At 44.8% G+C, this 8,800-nt stretch overlaps 1 pseudogene; it reads left to right on the forward strand.

Annotated features, from left to right (window-relative positions):
* The first annotated feature begins 462 nt into the window (after window positions 1-462).
* LOC123492196 lies at window positions 463-8,541 on the forward strand (annotated as a pseudogene).
* The last annotated feature ends 259 nt before the right edge of the window (window positions 8,542-8,800 follow it).

The raw sequence follows: 8,800 nt of genomic DNA on the forward strand, positions 1-8,800 counted from the left end.
CGGGGGCGGAGCCTCCCTCCAGGATGAGCCACCACGTGGACCAGTCTATCCGGGGGTTGTGGGCGACCAGCCAGGGGTGCCCGAGGATAAGGGGACACTCCGGAGAGTCAACAATGAAAAACTGGATATACTCCCATAGCCCCCCCGCCACCCGGACACGCACGGGGACAGTGCGCCGGGTGATGCAGCCCGACCCCAACGGCCGGCCGTCCAGGCCCATGACCGGAACCGGCTCGGAGAGAGAGAGTAACGGAACGTTCCACCCTTGGGCAAGCCCTGCGTCCATCAGGTTTCCCGCGGCCCCAGAATCCACCAGTGCATGCGCCCGACACGGAGCGCGGGCCCACTAAACCCTGACGGGGAGAAAAGTCTGGGAGTCTCTGGAGTTGGGGTTTCAGTTCCGGCTCGCTAGCACCCCTCCCGATACCAGCGAGCCCTCCCGTTTTCCTGGCTTCTCCGGGCATGAGTCGCAGTGGTTACCTGCGTGGCCGCAGTACCGGCAACGTCCATGGGGCAGACGCCTCTACCTCTCTATCCGGGACAAGCGAGCCTCAGCATCTCCTCCTGAGGCATCTCCTTCCTGAATCGTCAGAAAGCCTCCAGGCTGATACCAGTCGAGAGGTGTCTAACACCTTGCGTAACTCCTGGGTGAATTGGTAGGAGTCGGAGCATGCCGGAGTTTGGCTCTCCCACTCCGCGGTAGCCCAGGAAAGAGCCCGACCCGTCAACAGAGTGATAATGTAGGCCACCCGACCCTGCTTCGTCAGGAAGGAGGAGGGTTGTAAGCTGAACATCAGGGAACACTGGGTTAGGAATTCCCTGCAGCCCTCTGGACGTACGTCGTACCTCTCCGGAGGTGGTAGGCGGGGTTCTCGCAATGTCGCAGGCGAGACTGGAGACGCCGCTGCCGCGGCTTCCACTCTGCCGGCTGCCGGGGCCGGTCGGGTGTCCACCTGGCTCTGCACGGCGATCATCAGCTGGCGGAGACCCTTGATGATCTGCTGCAGGCCGCGGTCGTGCTGATCCAGCATGGCTCCCTGCACTGCCAATGCGCTATGATACTGTGCTGCCTCCGCTAGGTCCATATTGGCTCAGTTTTCTGTAAGGGTTGGTGTGAGGTGTGACCCAGTAGGCAAGGATGGTGAAACAAGGATCTTTACTGGTTGTCCAAAAGCCAGGATACAAAACAATGGACTATACACGAAAACAAATGAGGAGCACATAGGTCTCCAAAAAACAGGCTGACAGCAAACAATACGAAATACTAACTCTGACTGGAAAAACACAATGACACAGGGAGAACACTTCTCGAGTACCTGTAACTCCGTCACGTGATCCGACACTGATACGTACTGCTTGACATTAAGGAACTAGCAGAGAAAACTGAGCAAGGGAACACAGGGAAGTGAGGGCATAAATACACAGGTGAATCTGATAGACACAGGTGACACCAATAGGAAGATGATTAGTCCCGACTGTGAGTGAGGAGGTGCCTAAGGTTGTCGGAGGATGACACCTAGTGGGTCGCTCCGGAACTGCGACCCACTCCTGTAACACACAAACACACACACACACAACCTCTACTGTACTATATTTCACTCTTGCACTCTACTGCACAATAGCTCTGGATTACAGGAGGAGCAACTGATTTAAGTCAATACAAGATGAAAGGTTATTTGTTGATGTGTTGCATTGTAATATAGATGAATAGGGGTTTATTGAACTGCTTGCTTGTGTAGTGCTCAATGTGAGGTCTGCCATCCCGATCATCATGGAATGCTCAATGTGAGGTCTGCCATCCCGATCATCGGAATTTTGGGACGTCCGTCACCAACACCATCGTTGCTCTGATGCAGGCTGGGGAGAGGGATGAGTTTGAAGGGTAAGAAACGGCCAGTGGTCTAAAGTACTTAAGTAAAAATACATTTTTGGAGGTATCTGTACTTTACTTCACTATTTATATTTTTTAAACTTTTACTCCACTACATTCCTAAAGAAAATAATGTACTTTTTACTCCATACATTTTCCCTGACACCCAAAAGGACTCGTTACATTTCGAATGCTTAGCAGGACAGGAAAATGCTAAAATTCACGCACTTCTCAAGAGAACATCCCTGGTCATCCCTACTGCCTCTGATATGGTGGACTCAATAAACACAAATGCTTTGTTTGTAAATAAATAAATTACAAAAATTGTGCCGTTTGGTTTGCTTAATATAAGGAATGTGTAATGATTTATACTTTTATTTTTGATACTTCAGTATATTTAAACCAAAAACTTTTAGACTTTTACTCAAGTTGAATTTTGCTGGGTGACTTTCATTTTCTATTAAGGTCAGTGGCGACCCGTCATTCAGGGCAGGTGGGGCCCCACCTGTTTAGCAAAAAAAAAAGTTTATTTTGGAATGAATACGTGTCAGATATCAGTTTGCAAACAATGTAAAAAACAATCATTGAGTTAATAAAGCCGCATACAAACATGGTCTCTTTTTTTCTTTCTTGAGTAAGGCAGTACCAAAATACAGGTGTTTCAGGCTAGCTCAGTGCTACCTGTGGTGGTGGGGGAGCCAGCAGAAAATACAGAGCGAAGGGGTTGGTAATGTTCTCTAGTTGCGTCGTGATTGGCTCAGTGTTCTGCCACTCATGGGGACACATCATATCAACATCATACTTTCAAAATCTTAGCTAGCAAGCTAGACAAGCAGTCATCATCATGAATCAAGTCTGGCAAATCCTTTTCAATCCTTGTCATATGAAGAGAAATTATAAATAAAACGTATCGATGCTCATCGGACATTAAACATAAACATTACACAACAAGTTGGAAATCGCAAATTCAACAATGAGTGGTTTGGAAGGAATCAGTGGCTAACTGCTAGCGTTGCAAAGCAATCACTAGCCTGCTATTCAGTGGAGAGGGTGTGTGGTCCAAGTTTGGGTTTAAGGGTCTCTTTTCCATGCTTAAAAGGATAAACATTACATGCAACACCATGGGCCAGAAAAGGTTGAATACATTGGCCATGCTGTCAATCCAGCATGACTTCTGCCACGTTCAAAACAACTGGAAACTCGGAATTGGGAAATCTCAGACTTCAGTGAGTTCAAGACAACTTGAAAGCACCGTAAATCCAGAGAATGGCAGACTTTGATTACAAAGTTTGATGCCAACATTTGCCCATGAAGGACCACCGCACAACCTTCCTGTTCTAGTCAGCACAGAACAACAAGATGAGTCCAAAAAATGTATTTGTTGCTGCTGCATAAATTATGTAATATGCCAGGGAGATATGTATACTGTAGCTAAGAAACTAATACTAAGTGCATGTTGTGTAGTAAGCTGTTAGTAGCCCATGTGCCTCACCCTAATAATGTGGCACCTTTCTCCCTCATAACTTAGCCTACTGTTCTGGTGGTGCACATGTAGCCTATAGCCTGTTTTAGAGAAATGTCATCATCGAATATTGTAAGAGCTTTCATTGTCTGCTTATATGTTCAGAATTCTGTCACTGTACTATACATTTCAAAAGTGCTAAACAAATAGTTATATTGACTATGTCCATCTTAGCTCACTCATTAATGTCTTAATCGAAATTATGGATTGCCTCTTATCCTGGAAACCATATATCCTGAGGCCGCATTTATCGTAGCTGGGGATTTTAACACAGCAAATTTGAGGGAAACGCTACCGAAGTTCTATCAACACATTTACTGTAGTACTCGCTCTGGGAAAACACTAGACCAGTGCTACTCCCCCTTTCGGGATGCCTACAAGGCACTCCCCCACCCTCCCTTCTGCAAATCTGATCATGACTCCATTTTGCTCCTCCCTTCCTATAGGCAGAAACTCAAACAGGAAGTACCCATGCTAACATCTATTCAATGCTGGTCTGACCAATCGGAATCCATGCTTCAAGATTGTTTTGATCACGCGGACTGGGATATGTTCCGGGTAGCCTCTGAGAATAACACAGACGAATACACGGATACGGTGACTGAGTTCATCAGGAAGTGTATAGGAGATGTTGTACCCACCGTGACTATTAAAACCTACCCAAACCAGAAACCATGTATAGATGGCAGGATTCGCTCAAAACTGAAAGCTCGAACCACCATATTGAACCATGGCAAGGTGACTGGGAATATGGCTGAATACAAACAGTGTAGTTATGAGGCCGTCCGTGGAGAGGGTGTGTGGTCCAAAAATTTTTTTTTTTTTTTTCTTTTTATAAAATAAAAAATGATGAAAATAAAAACAAAACAAAAAAATTGATAAATATTTAAAATATAAAAAAATAAAAATGTAAGTAATAAAAAATATAAAAAAATAATAAATAATACATTAAAAAATAAAATAATAAAACAGAAAAACATTTTTTTTTTTAAATTGAGGCTGAATGAATTGTTTTGCTGCCAGACAAAGGCTCTGTTGATATTCAGGTGTAGTGGTGGTAAGGATTCACTCCATTGTGCTGAAAAGAAAGCTCTGCTGTTGGGACAGCTTTATGTAGGCCCTAACAGTTTGTGGGCACCGTTTGTCACCGTTATAGTGTAATTAATGTACTGTTTAGTGTTGTGTCATATAGTGGCTTTGCTGGCATGCATCCCCCAAAAAAAGGTTGAGTTTGCTAAAATCACCACTGGTTAAGGTATTTTTACTTTTACTGAAGTATGACAATTGGGTACATTTTCCACCACTGGAAACGGCTGTATCCTCCTGTCCCATAATTCCTTATGCGTTAGATCTGTTCCCTCCTCTTTTCACTTCAACCCCAGTTGTAGCTAACCTGATTCAGCTCATCAAATTGCTAGATTAGAGTTGGAGCGAAAACCTACAGGACGGTAGCTCTCCAGGAACAGGGTTGGCGAGCCCTGCCTTAGAAAAACCCTGAACCAAGTACCTGTACAGTTTGGCATCATGCATGATGTGCAGTAACATGGTCTGTTCATTGCAGGGCATTTGCTGGAGCGACAGGCTGTTTTACATGGCTGTTTTAAAGTGCTGGTGCTACTGCCACTAGAGACTGTCTCAGGCCTGCTGAGGAGACTGTCTCAGGCCTGCTGAGGAGACTGTCTCAGGCCTGCTGAGGAGACTGTCTCAAGCCTGCTGTGGAGACTGTCTCAAGCCTGCTGAGGAGACTGTCTCAAGCCTGCTGAGGAGACTGTCTCAGGCCTGCTGAGGAGACTGTCTCAGGCCGTGGTGGACACCTTCCACATCCGCTCTGGAGAGGAGGCCCAGGAGTTGCTCAAGGTCATCACTGAACCACTCAGCAAACTCATCATACAGGTACTGCAGGGGTTAATGTGTGGGCCAAACAGTCTGTACTGTATGGCTATGGTCAAACACTTTGCTCATATGTCCAGGAAACTGGAAAGACTTGAATAATGAGCTTGGCTGTGGATCACTCCTGCTTCCTTTGATCACTTTGCATTGATCAATATGATGTTTTATTCCTATTCTTCCTTGCAGTTAGACAAATCTGTCATCACAGGCATCGCCACGGGAGACGAGGGCATGAGTCTGGTGAGGGTGTGGTTTAAGAGCCACATCCTAATGGTAAGACCCTAACGGTTACCCACTGGCCTCTCTTGATGTGTAATATATTTGGAGTCACCAGCTGGTTTCAAAGACGGATGTTTTTCTCTTCCACCTGCAGTCCTCTGTGAATGTTAGTCCCTCAACTGTACATCAATACTACTGTACATCAATACAAAGCAATGCAGCAACCTGGACAACCCAGATCGTGACTCTACTTGTAAATATACAAAAATGGAGGTCAATGTAATTTCATTCTTGGAATTGAGCGAGCGACAAAGTACTGTCACATGGAAATATGTGACAGTCATACTGATTCCACTACAGTCCTGGGGCTGGGGGCCCTAGTGACGGTCTTTACAGATAAAAGTAGCAGAATAGAATGACTGACCCAGTTCTCTGCTCTGTTGATGCCCCTAGGCAGGCATCTGTTAGTGGATTCGTCATTGTCAGAGCTGGCGGTAAGCCTCATTCTGCTGGCCTGCTCTCTGGTGCTCCTGTGTACCTGTCTGGTGCTGTTGGTCAAGCTACTCAACTCTCTGCTCCATTGAAGTTATTAATTACACTTTGGATGGTGTATCAATACACCCAGTCACTACAAAGATACAGGCGTCCTTCCTAACTCAGTTTCCAGAGGAAGGAAACCACACAGGGATTTCACCATGAGGCCAATGTTGACTTTAAAACAATTAAAGAGTTTAATGGCTGTGACAGGAAAAAACTGAGGATGGATCAACAACATTGTAGTTACTCCACAATACTAACCTAATTGACAGAATGAAAAGAAGGAAGCCTGTACAGAAACATTATTTCCAAAACATGCATCCTGTTTGCAACAAGGCACTAAAGTAATACTGAAAAAATGGTGGCAAAGCAATTCAATTTTGAATTGAATACAAAGTATTATGTTTGGGGCAAATCCAATAAAACACATTACTGAGTACCACTCTCCATATTTTCAAGCATAGTGGTGGCTGCATCATGTTATGGGTATGCTTTAAGGACTGGGGAATTTTCCAGGATAAAAAAGAAATGGAATGGAGCTAAGAAGAGGCAAAATCCTAGAGGAAAATCAGACACTGGGAGACAAATTCACCTTTCAGCAGAACAATAACCCAAAACACAAGGCCAAATCTACACTGGAGTTGCTTACCAAGAAGACAGTGAATGTACCTGAGTGGCCGAGTTACAGTTTTGACTTAAAGCTACTCGAACATCTATTGCAAGACCTGAAAATGGTTGACTAGCAATGATCAACAACCAATTTGACAGAGCTTGAAGAATTTTGAAAAGAATAATGGGCAATCCAGGTCTAGAAAGCTCTTAAATACTTACCCAGGCCTCACAGCTGTAATCACTGGCAACGGTGCTTCTACAAAGTATTGACTCAGGCGTGTGAATACTTATGTAAATGAGACATTTATGTATTTCATTTTCAATACATTTTCAAAAATTTCTAAAAACATGTTTTCACTTTGTCATTATGGGGTATTGTGTGTCAATCAGTGGAGGCTCCTCAGAGGAGGAAGGGGAGGACCATCCTCCTCAGTGAATTTCATAAAAATAAAAATAGTGAAACATGTTACATTGAGCTGGGTGAATGGAATATGAATGACAGTCATCCAATATGCTGTAATAGAAATAAGGCCATGCTCATTAAAAAAATATATCATCCTCCCTCATCTTAAATGGCACAGACCACCACTGGTGTAGATGGGTGAGAAAAAAAATCTATTGAATCCATTTTAAATTCAGGCTGTAACACAACAAAATGTGGAATAAGTCAAGGGGTATGAATGCTTTCCGAAGGCACTGTAGCATTGCCTTTTTTTGGAATCACTGTGTTGTATGATTGCATTGAATATCTATTTGACTTGGTGCCGATTTGAGGTGGCGTCGATCGACTCTGCAAAGCTTTTACATAAGCACTACAATATAGCTGACATAATCATTTAGCAAGCATAGCTACATTTAGGTTGTATGAGGAAAGCTCTTAAGTATAAGCAAAGCTTAAATACATCTGTAAACACAGAGCTACATTATACAGTATGTAAAATAACAACAACAACCCCAGCATCCCACATATTTCCCCTGAAAGCTCATTACTGAAACTTCACATACTGTAAGTAATTTGAATCCCCTTCTCTCCCCCCCTCCAGACTCCCCATACCCGTTTGGCTGGCGGACAGGTTACCTGGCCATACTGGTGGGAGCTTGGGATCCGCTGTGCATGCATGGAAACAGAGTCTTTCTCAGACAGCAAATCACTAAGAATCTCAGAATTGACTGTTGTTTCACAGCGGGAGCCATTGCTATTCCCTATCTAGAACTAGATAACTTACCATCTGATTTCTATAGAAAACAAAGCTCCACTCTATGGAGTTTCAGCCCCATTACATGGCTCTGTGATGACATGACATTGTACTGTGATTTCTTGTGATCTCAGATATTGACACTGGGGTCAAACATTGGGACAACCCCCACAACTATCCTGGCAGCATTGTCAAGCCCAGGGAACATGCTGGCTGTGTTTACAGGGTCTTCTGTCCCAGTATTCTCTCGTCATACCTCTCGATTTACCCTGGTCTGTTCTACAGGTTGCCTTGTGTCATTTATTTTTTAACATATTGGGCATTCTGCTGTGGTACCCTGTGTCCATCACCCGCCTGCCCATCCATATGGCCAGGACTTTGGGGCAGTGCACGACCAAGTACCGCTGGTTCGCTGTGCTCTACCTGCTTCTGTGCTTCCTGCTCCTGCCCTCACTCATCTTTGCCCTCTCCATGGCAGCCTGGTGATGGCGGGGGTGGGAGTGCCCTTCACTGTGGCCCTCCACTTGGTGTCTGTGGCGAACATGCTGCAGGTACACAGGGCAGGCTGTCTGCCAGTGAGGCTGCGGAGCTGGGACTTCCTGCCTGTCTGGATGCATTCCCTTCAACCCCTGGATACCCTCATCACCAAGGTGAAGGTGATCCTGTGCTGCCTTAAAGAGTCTGCACACATTTGATTGAATGGTGTCTCTGCACCACTCTGTGGACGTTTATATATATATTTTTAGGGCAGCATCCTCAGCATCCCTACTTCCCGCAGCTATGCGCAAAATCTGTCATAGGGTAGAACTTTTTTTCCCTACAAAACCTAAAAATGTGCCGTTTTCACGTATGCAGACAATGGTATTGTGCTGGAGAATGAAAATGAGAAGTGGTGGAGTTGACCTTTAATAGAAAAAGACTCAAGTAAAAGTGAAAGTCACCCAGTAAAATACT

The sequence above is a fragment of the Coregonus clupeaformis genome, chromosome 13, assembly GCF_020615455.1.
Source record: "Coregonus clupeaformis isolate EN_2021a chromosome 13, ASM2061545v1, whole genome shotgun sequence".
Classification (NCBI taxonomy): domain Eukaryota; kingdom Metazoa; phylum Chordata; class Actinopteri; order Salmoniformes; family Salmonidae; genus Coregonus; species Coregonus clupeaformis.